The sequence below is a fragment of the Falco peregrinus genome, chromosome 1 (genome assembly GCF_023634155.1).
Source record: "Falco peregrinus isolate bFalPer1 chromosome 1, bFalPer1.pri, whole genome shotgun sequence".
Taxonomy (NCBI): Eukaryota; Metazoa; Chordata; class Aves; order Falconiformes; family Falconidae; genus Falco; species Falco peregrinus.
Genome location: NC_073721.1, coordinates 128,196,604 through 128,214,875, shown reverse-complemented (window position 1 = coordinate 128,214,875; position 18,272 = coordinate 128,196,604). Strand labels below are relative to the sequence as shown.

The 18,272-nt window shown below is 56.0% G+C and overlaps 1 protein-coding gene across 1 annotated transcript in view; it reads left to right on the top strand.

The window, feature by feature from the left end:
* Positions 1-4,459: 4,459 nt before the first annotated feature.
* LINGO1 (leucine rich repeat and Ig domain containing 1) overlaps positions 4,460-18,272 on the top strand; it is a 169,656-nt gene continuing 155,843 nt past the window's right edge. The window contains exon 1 of the mRNA XM_055793509.1: positions 4,460-4,727. The gene's annotated coding sequence lies outside the window, so the exon portion shown is untranslated. The remainder of the gene's footprint in view (positions 4,728-18,272) is intronic.

Below are 18,272 nucleotides of genomic sequence, written 5' to 3'. Positions count from 1 at the left end.
TTTTTTTTTTTTTCCCTTTCCCCACCTGCTGAATTCAGTGCCGAATGTGAATTAGGTGGCATTTGGGCTTGGCTGCGTGCCTGCTTCCCGTGCTAATGCAGGGAGCCAGCCTCTCCCGCACATCAAGGCTCCCAGGCTGATCCACGGTGCGCCTGGATCAGCCCCTTGCATTGCACACCGTGCACAATAACCCCTGGAGCTTAAAGGCTGCTTGCCTGACCCCTCCGAGCACCCAGTCAACAAGCCCAGCCACGTGCTGGGGTGCAGGACGGGTCCGTGGCACCCATGGGTGGCCAGGCAGGGCAGCTCTGGCCATGGCACTGGGCTGGAGGGCGAGGACATGCCGCAGCAACCTTGGGAGCCGAAGCTCGCAGCCAGTGCTGCTGTGTGCGCTGTGCCTGCAGCTCCAGGGAGCCTGTGGTCACATCAGCCCGTGGCTGGCACGTGGGCAGCGTGCTCAGCAGCGACGGGAAAGGGATGCAGGGTGTAGGCATCCCCGGAGCGTACATGGGGGTGCTGCAGCAGTACCCCTGGGCTCACACCTATGGGTCCGTCAGCATGGCAGGAGTAATTTGCAGCTCCATTAGCACTTGGAGTCGGCACAGCGGCCCCGCAATGTGTCCATTTGATAAGAGGCAAGTTCCATTGAATAATGAGCAGTAATTGGATTTCAGGGTTAACCAGCTTGCAGCAAAAATAGAAAAGAACAGAGAACCATTGGATATTTCTGTTCTGGCTCATCAGACACTGGAGGTTTATCTCTGCTGAGAATAGCACAGGAGAGGTAAAGTTATTAGTGACCATCAGAGCATGGTGATACCATCTCCCTCTTGTGTTTAGTGGGATGAGTCTGTGTGTCCTCTGTGAGTTTCATTTAAGGCTACAGGAGTTTATAACCCCCCACGGGAGAGCTCCGCACGTACACCGTTGCAGTGCAGCAGAGAAGAGGGAAATCAACCCTCTTTAGTATGCGGGAGCGCCCAACCCCGCTGCGTTCGGCCGGAGGGGAAGGCAGGAGCCGGCAGCCTGGGGAGCTGGCTGGGTAGGCTTGTTCTGCAGGCACAGGGCAAGGTCCCTTGCAGCGTCACCTCATTCAGGTGACAACCTGGCGCGGGGAAGGCCAGCACATGGGTGGCACTGCTGTGCTCCGAGCTGCAGTTGCCAGCTTTGGGGTGGCATCAGGCGAGGTGGAGCAGGCACCGATGGCTGTGCCGGGCACTGGGAGATGTTCAAAGTGCCGCACGCAGCCGCAGTGGCCCGTCTTCCAGCAAGATTAATTCATGCTGGAAGCGGTGCGGAGAAGGGCTGTTAGCATGGTGGCGGGAATGGAGAGCCTGTCTTATAAGACAAGACTGAAAGCACTTGGCTTGTCTAGCCCAGCAAAGGGAAGGTAAAGCGGGGATATGATTACTCTCCATAAATATATCAAGCAAGTAAACACTAGGTACAGAAAGGAACCATTTAAGCTAAAAGACTGTGCTGGCACAAGAACAAATAGGTTTAAACTGTCTAATGTAGGCTGGAAATTAGGAGACAGTTTTTAACCATGGGAGTTGCGAGACAGTTTTTAGCCATGGGAAGCAGAGAAGGAAAAATACCTCACTGCTTTCCAGACGGAGCTGGACCAGCATGTGAAGGGAGCAGAAAACCAGCTGCCTGCAACTGCAGGGGCCTGAAGTGGGAGCCAGCAGGGTCCTGCCCACTCCAGGCTCCTTTCTGGATGTCCTGGGTGCATCATGCAGTGCTGGCACCCTCTGAGGACCCCAGTTTCCTAGGGCAGGGAGCATCGTTCCTGCAGGCAGGGACAGCTGATGCCAGGCCCCCTCTGCACAGGGACTGTCAGGCACCCAGAGCTGGGGACAGCCCCCCAAAGTGCTTGGGAGTGGACGCGGCGATGAGCCAGAGGCAGCCAGCATCAGCCATGGGCAGGGAAGGCACCACAGGAGCTGAAGCATCCACTGACCTGAGCGGAGCAGCTCATAGCACCCGGATTTGGGCTGGCGACCTGCTGCCGTCATTGCTTTTTCTGGATTTTCTCTGGAAACAGCACACAGCTGGGCCACCAACTCCAGATTTTACCTCCTGCATGAAATTATTCTGAATTCCTTGTATATTCTAGGGCCTGCCTAAAGGATGGGTGAAGAATCTGCTGATGAGGACTCTAATCAGTTTTGAGAGCAGGTAATTTCTCAGCTAGAGATCATCTCCAAACAGGAAATCAGATTCAGAAGATAGCTGCTTTATGCAGCACATCATGGTGGACTAGAGCAAAGCTTGTTGTAATAATAAGCAGAGCTGGAATAAGAAGATCATTACTAATGTTATGCATTAATTACTTTCCAATCCTCCCATGAGGTGGATTTTCCTATCTCACTTATCCCTAGTGTTAATGGAATAGGAATAATTCTAGCCCAAATCCTGGACAGGTTTTTTGGATGCTATATCTCCTTCCTGAAACCAGAGGAAAGATGTTCCCTGCTTTCAGCGTGTTCTGAGTCTGGCACCGTGCCTGGGATCATCGTAAGACACAAAAGCATCTGATGGAAGCGACCACTGGATGGAGCCTCAAAGGTCATAACAATACCTGGTTCTGGTACAGATGGTGTTCACTGATGAAACACACCAAGCGCGAAAGCAGCGAGGATCAGTACCGCAGCGTGAGGCACGGAGGGGTGCTGCCTGCGCTCCTGCCGCAGAGCCGGGGCTGCGCAGCGCTGCCTGCTCCCATCCTGCTCCCAGCTCTGTCCCCCTGAGCGAGCTGCCTGCCCCTCTGCCTGCTCCTGCCCCCAGGGCTGCCTGCCCTTGCTGTGGCGGCTGGAGTTTCCTCGGGACAGGGAGCACTGGGCTTGCTCCTGGTGGCTGTGCAGCGCTGAGCACTGCTGGCACCCCCACCAGCACCCGTGCCAGCTGTGGCCACTGTGGGCTGCTGCAGTCCAGCCGGTAGCCCAGGGCCAGGGGCACATTCACTCCCCCAGGCTGCACAGGCTGGGATGCTCTGGAAAACCTCACCAAACAGGTTGCTTCATTCCAGCAAGACAAACAGAGGTAACATAACGGTGTAGAGAATTCCGGGTTTGATTAAAACCCACAGGCCTGCAAGCCTCTGCTCCTGCTTGAGCAAGCAGGAGGAGGATATTGGCAGGAGAAAATCTGATGGATTTTCAGAATCAGAAAACATCTGATAATACCTGAAGCCAGAGTGTGGCAGGGTGGCAGCTTTGGGAAGGGGGCTTGCAGCTTGGCTTGTAGAAGGGAGCCCAGGGCATTTCCCCAGGGCACTGAGGACCTCGGTGGGTCCTCTCCTCCAGCCCTGGGAAGGGGTAAGGCAAACCCAGCCAGGGGGATAAACTTAGGTCTGGGAATAGGACAATGCCCGATTCAATCATCTTGCAAATTTGCAACAGAGCACCCCAAATTAGCAATGGTTTTTATGGATGAGTGCATGAAGATGTTCACTAAAGGAGGCCTGTGGAGAAGGTGAGGGCTGCTTGGGGAGGGGGCTCTGCCAAAGCTTCATATGCCTTTCCCACTGGATTAGCGTCTCCTGTGCCAGGTGGCCCGTGCCAGGTGTACAGACACGAGCACCACATGTGTGCAGGGCATGGTGTAAGTTGGTCTTGCAAAGAAACAGTTGATGGTGCTCTTCAGGGGGCTGTTTGGGCATGGGGCGCAGCGGGGGGCAAGGAGAGGGGCTTCCTCCGTGGGCAGCCGATCCGAAGGATCCTCCCTGCAGAGCTGCCAGCTTGAGCCCATGATCTCCAGGCAGAGATTTTAGCGTGATTGCTGAATGCACCAAGTGCCAAGGAAGGCTGTGGCTTCCCTCAGATCCTGCTGAGACGTCGTATGGGTAAAATATTTGTTGGAAAGCCCCTCTGGTAAGTCACAGGCTGCTGGTGGTGCTGTGCACCTGGGGACAGCCTGGCCCAGCGTCCCTCAGCTGCAGCAGGACTGGGGCTCACTGGGAAGGTGCAGGGCAGTGGATAACCTGCCCCAACCCCAGTCAGCTCTGTTCTCCCCAGGGATCCAGGAACATTTCCCCCCACGAGGCTGGCACCCCTGCCAGGTTGCTTGGGGGGTGTCTCTCGCTGTCACAGAATAACGGAGGGGGGCTGCATGGTGTGCTGCTGGCTGGGGCTCAGCATCAGGGCTGCCCGCGCCCCGTGCGGGGGGACATGGCTGAGCCCCGACAGCTCAAGGCACTGATGGCTGCAAAGGCCATCAATGGCAGCACCGCTGCAGCCACCAGTGCGCTGAGCTGTCGGGGCTCGGCCGCACAGCATGCCCAGCGCCCCAGGGAGCCCAAGGGGGCCGGGGGGTGCCGTGCAGCCCGGGGGAGGGTCAAGCCGCGTGCCCCCCCTCCCCCGGCTCTGCGGACGCTCTCTCTTTAAAGCAATCCCGGCCGCGATTTGTCGCCGGGGCCGGGCGCGGAGGGGCGCGGGGAGGCGGGGGCGGGCGGGGCGCTCCGGTACGGCGGTGGCGGCGGGAGGTGCCGGGCGCCGCGGCGGCGAGCGGAGCCTCGAGCCGCCAGCCCCGGGGTATGCGCGCGTCCCCGCTGCTGCCGCGGGGTGCGGGGGAGCGCGTGCGGCGGAGCGCGGAGCCGAGCGGCGGGGAGCGGGGCGCGGGAGCCCGGCCGAGCCCCGAGCGGCGGAGGATGCGCCGAGCCCCGCGGAGCCGAGCCCAGCTGCAGCGCGGCGCGTCTCGCCCGGCCGCCGCCCGAGCCCCCGCAGGTAACGGTGGCGGGGGGAGGGGGCAGCCGCAGGGGGATGGGGCTGGGGGGGCTCCTTGGGGACCTGCGGCTTCTCTGAGCATCGCTCAGCAAGTGGGACCTGCCGCCTGCCGCCCTCGCAGCGGGGCTAGGAAGAGGGAAGGGACCCCTCGGCGGCGTGCAGGGCTCCTTGGGGCAGGTAGGTGGGGGTCCCCGTGCTCGCGGTTTCCCGCCCGCCCCCCGCGCGAGCTGCCGGAGGCCCAGCCCGGGGTGATGGCAGATGCTCAGCGCCAACCTCAAAACCGCCAGGATCGAAGCTGGGCTTTGAGGTTGGATACGCGCAGCAACCTCAGGCAGCAGGCGGGGGCCGGGCAGGGCTGAGCAGGGGGCTGTTGCCAGGCCGGCTGCTCGCCCACCTTGCCACCCACTCCCCAAACGCGGCCAACTTTGGGCTGGCTCAATGGGGCACCCAGCGCCTCCGGTAGCGGTGGGTGCGGTGGGAGCCAGCCCTGCCTTGGGCAGCTCAGGCTGGAGCTGGAGCAGGTGGGAAGGGTGCCTGGACCGTGATGGCCGGACCTCTGGGGACCGATGGCTCAGTGACAGATGATACCCCAGGTTTAGCAACAAGGGTGGGTTCGATTCGATCCCAGACATTTGTTTTCCAGCTCTTCATTCTCCAGATGATCTGCCCTGCTAGGGAAGCTGCCTGCATGCGTCTTACGTCTTGTTCAGCTCCTCTGCCAAATTAGGGCAAATTGCAAAGCTGTCCTCCTGCCCCCTCCCCCCGTCCATGTCTCTTGAGAAACTGAGGCTCATCTCATGTTCCTTGGCTTGTACAGAAGCAACCCGCCACAACAGCGATCAGAGGGCCCCAGGGCTCTCCTTTTATCTGCTGCGCTGCTAACAGGAGAGAGAGAGAGAGGGGTTTAATTATCCTCAAGTGTCAGTTCAAGATAAATCTTCTGGGACACAACTCTTGGCAGGTGTGAAATAACAGGACGTTTTCATGCATGGGAGGCTGAGCTGAGAACAGTTCAGTGGTTTAATTGGTGGCTTCTAGAAGGGTTCATAGCAAGGTGCAGAAAATGGGACGGTGCAGGCTCCAGCAGCAATGCTGGTGCTACAGCTGTGGCAAAGGGAAGATGGATGCTGAAGGCTGAGAACTTTCGCTGGTGCATTGCTTTGGGGGCTCGGTGCAGAGCGGATGCTCTGGGCTGGTAGCACAACCTCAAGTCGATGCCATCCTCTGAGGGGCTGATGCTTTTCCAGCATTGCTTTGTTTCAGCTCATCTTTTCAGTCTCAAGGGAGTCCTTGCGGGGCTGTCAGGAGACGTGCCCTGTTTTATGGGATCCCCAGGGAGCCAAGGAGGAGGGAATTACCTCTAGAACCAAGGTACTCCAGAGCTGTGGCTAGGCACATAAAGTGGGATGGCCTCAGGGTTTATTGAACAGCTTCTCCTCCCTCCTCCTGCCGTATCCCTGTAACGCTCTACAGGAGCTCTTGAGATAAGCGTTTGGAGAGTTTCGGTTCCCTGACTCCATGGGGAAAAGCCTCTTCCCTCTCCAAATGGCTGCAGCAGGGGAGCTCAGTGCTCACGGGGGATGTCCCCACCCTGCCAGGGCTGCAGTGCTGGGATGCGTGGAGCATCTGTCTCCTCATCCCGCCCGGCTGAGATCACTGGCCCCAGGAGCCGGGTTCAGACCAGAGAGCAGAAGTTCCTCCAGACGGTCCTCCTGCCGTGGCGTCCCACCGTGGCCGTATCTACCGTGAAACGAGGCCTCTCTGCAGCCAGACCGTGTAACGAGTCCATCTGGGGCACACCGGTGGGAGGAAGGAGGACATCACCTTTTGTTTTATTTTTTATCTAGATGTGCTGAGCTGTCCTCTGTCCTTGTTCCTTAGCCTTCTCAGGGGGGATGTGGGTACGAGGAGCTGGTGTGCTGATTCTCTGGCTGAAGCTCTGGTGGTGTGTTGTTATTGTAGTTACGTTCCTTGTTTTAGGGTCCGTGGTAAGGAGTCAGCTGTGCTTCTTTAAGTGCTGATTAGAACAAGCCAGCCCTCACGCAGCTCCCACCGACATGTAACAGCAGCTGGGGTTTGGAGGTCTGGGTTGGTCCTGCCCCATCCACACAGTTGGTTCTAGCTCCTCTTGCTAATCGCTGGTGTCTGTTGCTGACACTGTAAGGGATGTTCAGTAAATGTCCTTGTAAGATGGTGAGTTTTGTAGATGCGCAGATACGGTGTTTTCAGGAAGACCCAGTTATTAGACGTCATCTCAGCACTGTCCCCTTTCCATTTGTGGCTGGTAAATGCTGCCGTTTGCTTGCAGCTGTGCTCCAGCCCCGCCAGAGTCGTGTCCCTCTTTTGCAAATCTGCAATAGGGAAACCCGGAGGTTGTCGTTTGGGTGCAAACCTTGTTGATGCTCTTTAGTGCTGAAGCACTGTGGCCTGCGTGGTGCTGGTCCTGATGCAGGATAGCTGGGTATTTGGCTTGAGTGAGGAGAGCTCTGAGAAGAGCCTTTCTGTCCCTTGCCGTAGTTAGCTGTGCTTGAGTCTGACAAAGGCGTTTTGGAGGCGTGATTGAGGAGGAGAGGCTCTTCCTCACTTCTCCTTGGAGGTTAAACTGCTGTGAGATGGGCTGGACCAAGTGAGAGCAGAACCCTTGCTCATTTCCACTGCAACTAGCTTTTGATGCCACCTGTGACAGGAGCATATTTAGACTTGATGTATATCACCCGCCTTAACTTTGGGCTTTGGACCAAGGCATAAGAGCTTTTGACGCATGCACACACGATGGGGTGTGTGTGTGTGGAAATAATTAAAACAGCAATCCTCAAAATGTTTGCAAATCCAAGAGCTTATCTTCACCCCAGGCAGGCAAAATTAACCAAGGGTAGGGTCAGTAAATCGCAGAATCAGCCACTTTCATCATCAAACATGAGGCGGCTGGGAGCGTGGCTGGCAGAAAGCAACGTAGCCACACCGAGTCTTTGTGGGGATGCTCAGGATCTGGTGCCACAGGTTTTTCCTTGAATACCACTGCAGCGAGTGGCTTGGGAACCAGCCAGGCTTCCAGCGATACATGGTCAGGATTGGACGTCGGATAGCTGTGATTAAGAAAAGAAGGGTGCTTGATGTACCAAGGGCACCCACTGAATGAACCCCTTGCTGGGGGCGGTGGGAGGGACAGCGCCTGGTTCAAGACCAAATGCAAGCCCCCACCTTTGTCCAAGGGGTCTGGTAACTTCTTACTCCTCGGCACTTCAGGTTTTTGTTGAACTCCCACACTTTTAGCCCAGGGAGGAGATTGAAACCATCTCTGCAAAGCTGAGAACATCCCATATGGAGACCAGCACGTCAGTGCTGACAACAGTAACCAAAAAGGAGCTGGCTGTTCAGCATGCCATCACTTTAGCCACTCCCCTACCTCTGTTTGCCGTCAAAGCCCATCTCCAGCGGGGCCAGTCTCTGCTGCTGAGCAGTGGCCATCATCTCTTGGTATTTGGGGGAGTGGCAGGGGGCTGGAGCAGAGCCCTATGACAAGATGGGGAAGGATCAGGGTGCCCTGGCATACCCCCAACAGTGGCGCACAGCACCTTGAGGCAGCCTCTGCCGCAGCTGACCATACGTGGGGCATGTGTCGGCAGCAGGGGGGAGAAGATGGGCTGGCATCTGGCCTTCAAATCTGTCCTTCTGCCACGCTGAGGGCAAACTCGGAGCAGGAGAAGCCGGGCGGGGGGCATCTCCCTTACCCGTGCTTGTGTTGAGCCAGGCTAGCATGTGCTCTGCAGGCAGCGGTGAGCCCGGGTGCCCCAGGGCAAGCTGCAAGTGGAAGAGGACGGCACAGGTCTCATTAAAGTCAGCAGGGGCTTGGCAACCCGTGCACAGGAGCACTGCAAGCGTCTGAAGGGCTTTTTTTGGTATGCTTGGATCTGGGATGTCGGCTGGAGCGGCGGCAGCTCCTGAGCACCCCAGCGGTGTCGGAGGCAGGGGTCAGGCCAGTCCATCTGGAGTTTCATGGCATTATCTCTTAAATGCCTTTAACTGCAATAGGATGGCCTGACTGATTGGATTGTGCTCTGTAATTAATTAGCTGGGTGCACTGTACGGGAAGCAGCTACAGAGGGAAGAGAGAGAGGGGGGGAATCTGCCAGTGAGAGCTGTTAAGCTTCAAATGGCCATTTCTCACTAAAGCAGCCTCCTCGCATAGGTTTAGTCGCCGCGTGCAGGGGGTTAGTTCAGTGTCCTGGCCCTTTTCCAGGCGAATAATTGTGGTTTTGCTGCCCAGCCATTCCCCCAGCGCCCGGCGTGCTGCACCTCACGCCTGTGGTGGGAGCCACTGACCCCCCCAGCCTTGGGGACCTGCTGGGAGGAGAGGGTCGGTTCAGGCTGGGGTGTATGGGGGGTGGCCCCGCTCCTCAGAAAGCCCTTGCCAGGGTGACAGACCCTGCCGGGGGTTAGGGTTGTGCAGCCCTGCGGGTTGCCTTCCCGTGCTGGTGATGGTTCCTGTGGGCCAGAGGCTCCCAGGCTTGGCCAGTGCAAGCCCCGCTGCCCTCCCTGCGCCGGGGGCCGGTGGGCAGCTCACCGCTGCTTCTGCCCTGCATCTGCTTGGGCTCCTTTGTCTGCTTTTAGCATCCATTTGTATCTTTAAACAGAAAGCAACCCTCTTAGGTTAATTATTTTTTTTTCCCCTTTGTGTTTACTGTGGGGATTAATAAAGAACTGCAGTGTAAGGGAAATCTGCAACAGCTCCTTGTTTATTGTTTAATTTAGGAAAATGCAGCTGGGCTGGGCTCAGCTTGCCTGGTGCTGGGCCAGGGGCGGGGAGGGGAGCGCAGGACAAGCATCCGTGTGCCTAGTGCTCCTTCCTAGGCTGGTGACCAAAGGGCTTGGGCAGCCTGAACACCCGGCTGAGGGCTGGAGGTGGCCCCTGCTGTGGCAGGTGGGGTGTCCCCTGCCAGCCCTGGGCGGGGGGAGCTCATGGGTGATGGCACCTTTCAGGCCAGCAGCCTCTCCCTTCTCTTGCCGAGTGGAGGAGAGAGGGCTTTTCTCAGGGTGCCTCCGCCAGCTGTTGGATGTGTCCCTTGTAAGGTGAATTTTGCTTTCTGCCTGGGGGCACCTTGGCCCCTGGTGCAGGGACAACAGGCTCATCTTGTGGTGCTGGACCCGACCGATCCACCCAATGTCCACGGCTCCGTCTTCAGCTCCCGCCTTCCTCTGGTGCCCGGTTGGACAGCAGCGAGCTGGGGTGTTCTCTGCCAACAGGCACGTCCGTGCGCTTGTGAAACTTCAGACTGGCTTGTGGTGGGGCAGCTGATGCTCTGGTGGCATCACAACGGTCCCTCTGCCTGTCCTGCCTCCATTCGCCTTCCTGTCCTGCAGGCGCTGGGAGGCTTTGCCGTGCAGCCCCCCTTGTTGAGCAGCTTGCTGCATGGTGGGAGTCTTGGGGGGGGGGCTCTCTTCACGCTGCCGAGGGCCAGGGGCTCCCTCATGGTGCAAAGAGGCTGGGGTGGAGGAAGGTGGTGTAAAACCCTGGAGGGTCAGCATTGCCAGCAAGCTGGAGAAGAGTTGTAGTGCCCTTTGCACCAAAGGCTGATAAATCTTGGAGGAAAACCACAAAGAAAAAACAACAAAAAAGGCATGTGCCAGCTCAGCTTAACCCACAAAGGAAAACCACGTCATTTAAAAAAGAAAAGCTTTTAAAAATAGATTTTTTTAAGCAGAGAGTGCCACTCAGGAGAGTCAATGAGCTCTGTTTCAAGAGTTGGGAAATAAAATGCTCCAGGAGCTGTGAAACAAAACCTCTCATTTTCAAACTCTCCAAGTGTCAGGTGTGGCTCCTGGAGCTCTGTGTTGTTACAGATGGCTGTGCCGGATCCAGCCTGGCTGTGTGATGGTTGCTGGCTGCTCCTGGCTGCTGCTGCTTGCTGGAAATGGGGAATTCACCATCCTGGGGAAGGGGAGAAGCTGTGACTCTGATCTGTGTTACATCTTGCCTTAGTTTCTGACTTGCCGTTGGGGCTGAAGGCGGGGAGGTGGTGAGCTCCATGGAGCATGCCTGATTATTATTATATTTTTTTTTTAAATTGGCTAAAGAGCCCTCCTATTTGCTTCGGTTCTGGCTAATGAGGCGCGTCTCACTTTGACAGTGTGTCACAATCAATAAATTTCTTGGGAGGTGCTGGGCTGCAGGGACGCCCTTGTGCTCTGCCTGAGCTCACCCTCCTCCACGCTGCCCGGTGCCGCCGGCTCTTGCCCCAGCCCAGCCCTTGAGCATCCTCCCAGAGCAGGAGAGGAAGGCTGGGATGAAGAGGTCTGGCTGTGAAAGCAGCTATCCCCATGGGCTGGCCGTGAAGCTAGGGGATCTGGGGACTTCCTATGTTGTTTGCCTGGATTGGAAATCTGAAAGCAGAAATCACCAAGGACCCAGACCAGTAGTTGTTTAGCAGCTGTGATATCTGCTTTCCCATGTGATACTGTTTTCCCAAAGATCTCTGCTGTGGCTCGGTGTGAGCATTGTGCCAGGCTCCAGCTAATCTCACCGGGGGCTTGGGCTGGCTGGTGGTTAACCAGCAGGCAAGGAAAGATTGGTGAGGAGATGGTCTCCGATAGGAAAAATCTAGATGGATCCATGATCTTCAAGGCATTCCCTGTGGAAAGGCAATTCTGGCTTTGTCAGAAGTGCCCTGGTTGCTCCAGGAGGGTGCAGAGACTTAATTCTCCTTCCCTTCATATGCTGCTGTGGGGTACAGTGGTGGGGGGCAGAGCAGCTATCCCGGAATCCTTGCTCTGTGGAGTGGTATCTCTGTGTGTAGCAAAAGCATACGGGCTAGGGGTTGGTTGTGTGATGCTCGTGTAGGTGAGGAGAAGGGTCGTGGGCAAGCTGGGGGCTGCCACCCTGGGGCAGAGATGCTCAGCCATGTCTGACGGTGAAAGAAGGGGTTGAACACCTTGTCTGAGGGCGCGGACACCTTTGTACTGTTTGTTACCTCTTGCTGGTTGACACTAACCTTCACTCTCCCGGTGTCGTTAAGGGACTGCTCAAGGTTTCTAATCATTGATGGGAAGCACCACCTATTAACACTGCTCCTCTTTGTATTCTTGATGTATTCTCTCTAAGCATTGCTCTTAGTGGCTCTCCACTATTAGCTTTTGTTTTCTTCTCAATAGCTTGTCTAATAAACGCCATTATCTTGGGCACAAATCTACTTCATGTCTCAATTCCACTTGGCGAGAGTTGGTAATAACAGCGGAACAGCATCTTTTGAAAAGGGGCTCTGTCACCAGCAGCCACAGATGCCACTTCTCCACTTCCCACACCTGTCCCCAGAGCAGATAAAGACGAGGGGAAGATACATGGCCAGAAAGTGAAAGGGGCATCCGCCTGATAAATTAGATGTCTAAGCAGTGCTGGCAGCAGTCAGTGCAGCGGCTGCAGGGAGCGGGGCAGCTTCGCCCCTGCCGCTTTGGTAATTAGAGATGTGTTTATGGCCTGGGATCCTTCCTAATTCTAGCAGATTAGAGGGGAAAAATGGTGCTGAAGGGTGACAGCTTGTTGGGCAAGGAGATCAGAAGTATTTCTGATAGCCTGAAGGAGCTTCTAATCTATGGCCAAATAAAGCCGCTGCCTCCCAGTCTAGATCTGGTCCGGGGAAGGCTTTAACTGGTCGGCGCTGGGCTGCTTACTGAGTTTTGGTTCAGCCTGCAGGTCCGTAAACGGAAGCATTAAGGTGGCTCCGTCTTTATCTGAGGGCAGCAGGTTCTCGAGGGTGTTCAAGCCCACTGAGAGCCGACCCTGATGCCGGCCTCGCAGCGACTCTTGCTTGTTACGATCACTCCTGGGCGAGCAGCTGAAGTGAAGGGTGAACAGTGTTTTAATTAAGGCAAGCCTTATTTCTGCCGGGCCAGGCAGCGCGCAGCTGCTGTGCTGTCAGGGCTTCCCGGGGGGGGTGTCCCTGCTTCGAGGGAAGGGGACCCTTAGTGGGGGCGTGTTGCCCGGGCTCCTCTTCTGAGCTCTGGCTTATCCCGTTGCTGGGATGTCTGGCTGCCTCCAAGAGCTGTCCCCTCCCTAAGTTATAAATATTTTATCTGCTCAGTACCTACTGCGTGAAATATTTTTTTTAAAATGCATTTTCTTTTTCTATTTTTTTCCTTATTGAGTTCTCGCATTTTAAAACACACCCGCCATGTGCACAGCACTCAGACACGCTCTCGGCTTCCCCCCAAATGTAATTGCTTTAAAAGTGCAGATAGTTGGTGAAAGCAATTTTCTCTACATTACGGAAGACTCCAGCTCCTCTCATCCTTCATGCAAGTCGTTCTCCCCCAGTCCTGCGTTCTTTCCGTCGCTGTGTGATGCTCAGCACCTAGGCTGGCGGTACCTCTGCTTTCCAGGATGACGCTTTCACGTTTCCAGGGCTGTGGGTAGAGGCTTGAGTAGATGTGTGAGGGACCTCTCTGTGGGGGATAACTAGCTTCTCTTGCAGCTTCTCTTGGGCAAGGGTGGTGCTGGCTGGCCCCAGAGCCCTTCCCTCGGCCGTGCTGCTAGCAGGGTGCCTGCTGGTGCCGCGTGTCCCCCCAGCTGGCCGGGTACCTGTGCCAGGCACGTGCCCATCTTGGTTTTGCAGCTCCGCTGCCTGCATGTTTAACATGCTCTTTCTGTTTGCAGGACGTGTTGGGCTTTCAAAAGCATTAATGATGGAAAATAAATTGGAATCTGAGAGAAATAATCTTTAGGCATTCTCTGTAGGCCTTGTCTTGCCTTGCCTTCCTCAGCCATGTTGAAGGCTGCAGCTGGAGGGGAATGTAAATGAGGAGGAGCCCTGGGTCCCTCTGATCTGTTGTGATGCCTCTTGCACAGTGGATCTCGCTTCAGGGAGCGTAGCCACTTGCTGGTGCTGGTGCACCCAAGGGGGTCTGGAGAGGGTGGGAGTGATGAGGCGCTGCTGGACCTTCTTGGAGGGCTTGCAGTCCTGAGTCAAAGAAGGTCAGAGAGCTCAGGGCACACCAGGGCTTCTGAAGGTCTGTGCCCTGTTTGGGGGGCTTTAGCTGCGTCCTGGCATGGGGCAGCAGTTGTCTGTGCTGTGCTTTTTGGCTCTGCACCAACCTGTCCTGGGGAATCAGGACCCAGTGTTAGTGACCCCCCCTGCAGATGGGGTTAGGTCACAGGCAAATGTGCCTAAATGTGCTCTGCACACCCTGCCCTGTGCTGAGACCCCCCTCTCCTGCTTGGAGGGGAAGATGTGATTCCCTCAGGACCACCACCCTCACAAGCATTGGGGGTTGGTAGGTGGTGGGTGCAGCATATTTCCTGCCTGAAGCTCAGTTTGATCCTAAGAAGAATGAAATCAGCTGTGTGTCTGAGAGCCAGGGGCTCTGGCAGGTGCAGACTGGGCCACCTGGAGGAGTGTCTGCCCCTCCATCACAAATGGTGCCCACCTGAAATGTTGGCTTCCCATGACTGGGTAATTAATGGTATAGCAGGTTGTTCAGAAGGGAACACAATAATGAAAATCCAAGTTCTCAGTGCCGACGTTTTCATGACAGCCTTTGGAGGTTCCTTCTGTGCTTCCTGTGCTGGAGGAAGGATGCTGGTCACCCTTGGGATGTCCCTGCTGAGGCCAGCATCATCTCTGGGAGCACCCTAATGTCTTGGCTGAGCACCCTTACAGCAGCACAGGGTGCAGTGGCTTTGTCAGCATCAAAACTTTTGGTCCCTGGAGGAGATCCAATGTGCCAGAAAACCTGCTCATTTCTCCTGCCCCTGCTCCTGTAAACTAGACATGGAGCTGGCATGGACCAGAGTCCGTGGGAAGCCATACCTCACAGCAGCCTCCAGCGAGGGGCTGTTAAGGCACTGTTGCCGGTCTTAGCCTGGCCCCTGGGCTGCTCTCGGACACAAACCAGCCTTGTGATCAGAGCTGTTTCTATGTCTGTTTTCTGAGCATCACTTTAAAATCTGGGAAAATCCTGTTGCAGCAGATCCTGGAGCACTTCCAAGATGCCTGGGGAGAGGATGGATGCTCTGTAGGGACCCTGCGTGTGCCAGGCAGGGAGGGAAACCCTGCCAGCCTCCAGGGGCAGCTGCCTGATGTGGGGGCTGAACCTGGCTGGCAGCAGCAAGGGCTTAGGTCTGGCGGCTCTGAGCTTGGGAGGTTGCATCGCTGAGTGCATTTTCTCTTGAAGTTTGGACAGAAATTGTCAGGTTTTGGTGCTTCTAGTGCCTGTTTTCTCATGTGCTCCCACTGAGGGCAGGTTGTCTCCTTTCCCCTTAGAAATGGGCAGAAACCCAGACATCCCCAGGTCAAAACCTACTGAACTGAGAGGTTCTTCCCATTTCCAAGGGATTAGGCTTGGTGTGGCGAGGGAAACACTGAGGTTTGCTCCCACAGCGTGGGTGCCCATTGCGGGGAGAGCCTGGCACGGCATGTACTGCATCCTCCCAGCCTCGGACCTTTGCAGATGTCTAGATGAGGAGCAAGGGGGATTCACAGGTCTGAAACCTGCTGTAATCCTCATGTTAGCATGTTGGGTGGTGCTTGAACACCCCTCTCTTTGGGGTCTGGGTGATCCTGGTGGCTTTCAGCTACCACTGAAGCCGGAGTCAGGGTGCTCTGGCTGCTCCAGGGTGCTCCGTAGCCCCCCCAGAGTGGGACTTCTTACAGTGTATCCTCCCAGCCATGTAGTTATGTGCTGCTGTAATGGTGTCAAGCGCTGAATGAGCTCGGGCAATTTGCTTTATAAAGCAATGCACTAAATATGTCAACCGTCGGTGCATGTTTTTAATATAATATTTCAGATTGTTTTGAAAGAAGCCAAGATCTTTCTTTCCCTCTTCATTAGGAACATTTTGTATGAAAGGGATGAACAATAGAGAGAGTTTGCCAGAGAGAAAGCTTTCCCAACTATTTGTTGCTGCTGAGAAATCAGCTGCTTTTTACCAAACCCCCCCCAGTGCATATCAGGGCAATTAAGCAGTGTGTAAGCTGCCAAGGAGGGTTGTAGGACTGGATTTGCTGGAGATGTTGGAGGCTAGGCTTGACCGTAGCCGTTGGGTGTGCTTTAGGCACAGTGAAACCCCATTTCCAAAGGGGGAATGGACTAAATGACCCACCAGCATCTCCCAGCCGCCTGGGGGTTTCAGAAATACAGTCTGAGCTGCTCTGGCACGAGCGCTTCCAGGCTGGAGGAGTAAGCGGGTTTGTGAATCTTGTGGTGTTTCATCCCAGTAATGATGGCTTTGGCTTTTAACTTGCTTCTCAGCAGGACCAGGGATGGGTTCTGTCCTGGTCTCCAGCTGGGAGACTTGGTGTCCTGCCATGGAAAGGGTAAGACCTTCTGCCTGACTGGTTGCAATGCTCTGTTCTGGCTGGTGCTACTTGAAAGAAAGAAAGAAAGAAAAGAAATCCACAAAAAATCCCACTGCAGCACTTTTATCAGGGAAACTGGGTTCCCGTCTGTTCTCTGAAGAGTTTCTCTTTCATAGAAGTTGGAGGAAACTTTCAGGGAACTCCAAACTTCCCTCTTCAACAAGGACAAACATGGAGAGGTGGTGGGAGGGAAAATTTCCCCCAAACCCCTGCCAGCCCCAGCTCTCCTTCCATCAGGCCTCCCCAGCCGTGGCCCCACGGAGGCAGTCTGGGATGATTTCCTCACAAAATGGAGAGCAGCCACCAGCCTGGAGCCTTCCCATCATGGAAGAGCCTGTCTGAAAGCCAGGCAACCCCAGCCCCGTTAGCTGGGGTGTGTGGCACCGGCGCGATGGACCCCGGAGAGGGACTTCAGCAGAAAGGGTGATCTCGCTGCCAGGATCAGCCCACGAGAAGTGATCCAGACAGGAGAGGGCACAGATGTTAGTATGACAGTGGGCTGTGCCGGGATGCTCTGACCCACAGCTGGGTTGTGCTTGTGCCGACCTGCCCCAGGGCAGGGCAGGTGGGGAGGGACAGGGTGGCTCTGAGGTGGGACCTGGCCTGTTGTGTGTGCGCTCGCTGCAAGATGCTGCTGGGGATTAGTGCAGGCCCAGTGAGAAGCTCCCTGGGGATGCTGCTGCCCCACCGCAGCGTCCTCGTCACCTCCTGCACCCCGGACAGGCAGGATTTGGTTTCTCTTCACCTCCCAGTAATCCTGCTGCTCAAATATTCTACGTGCAGATTGGGTTTGTTGTGTGGGTTTTTTTTTTCCCCCGCGCTCCTAAATGGAGTGTTTAAGCTTATTCTTTTGTTTTCTGTGAAAGAGGCAGTAAATCCTTTATCCTGCCTGGCTATTTCTGTGCACGTATTTTCTCATTGTGCTCCAGCTTGTGAGCTGTGTCAAAGCCCAGAAACCTTGGCCTCTGTTGGACTCCAGACTTGGATTTCTCTGTATTTAACAACACAAGCTCCCTTGGACTAACAGTTCTTTTTTCTCCATTGGTGTCATCTTTTTTTTTTTTCTTCCCCCCCAAATACCTGGTTAAAAAAAGCCCTGACAGAGGGAGTGGAGAGGAGAGGTAAATGGTCTGTTGTGTTCATTCCCAGCACAGCCTGCTAGCGCTGGCAAGGAGTCACAGCCGGGGTGTCCTCCTGCCCTCCCATGCCTCTGGCATACCGGGGATACCCCAGGGAAGGCCCCCCCCCTACTTCCCCCCTCCCCAGGGAGCTTTCTGGAGGTTAGCTCGGGATGGGCAGGTGCCTAATGCTGGGGCAGTGGATCCAGCGGCACAAAGGCAGGATTCCGGTGTATGGGGAGGCGGGTGGCTGGCGGTGCACCGGGGCCGTGTGCCGGCTGTGGCTGTGGTGCCTGCTCCTGGGAGCAGATGTGGGGTGGCTCCCTGGGGGGATCTGATGGAGGGACAGCCAGCCCCATGGCTGGAGAGAGGCAGGCTGTGGTGCTGGTGGCCATAGGTGGGACTTGGGATGGTGGCACGTGTGCTCCAGCGGCTCCGTGCCCCCGCGGTGGTGGCAGCAGCCAGGGGTGGTCAGTGCCCCCGGTCCCAGCTCCACCACCTTTGCTCTGCAGCCCCATGGCAGCTCACCATGCAGGTAGCGTTCCTGTTTGTGTGAGAACAAAAGAATAAACAATGGAAACTGTGATTAATTAGTGCAGCTAATTAGCAGCTTGCTTGGCCTGGGCTGGAGCTTGGCAAGGTGCCAAGATCAGAGGAGAAGCCAGGGGAGAGACTGGTGGAAACCTCTTTGGGGACAGAGGCAGGGGGAGCAGGGAAGGGGAGGGGGTGCTTTCCCACCACCCCTTTGCAACATACCCGTGCAGAGAGCTTGGGCTGGGGAAATTGCTGCCCCTATACCTCAGAGGTGCTCCTGACACGCAGCTATCGCCACCCCCAGCAGCATCCTTCCATTCCCTGTTGCTGCCTTCACTGAGAGATCGCTTCCCTCAGCCACAGGCAGCATCAGGAGCTGGGCACTAGACCCCCCTGTGCTCCAGTGCTGCAGGTGTTAATTACTGAGCCCTTGTTAGGGTCGGTGAAGTTGTCTTCCAGGTGAAGTAGTATCCTCCTCACTCCCCTTCCCTCTTCAGCAGTACAGCTGTCTTACTTTTTGCTCTCCATTTTGCAAATTAGCATAA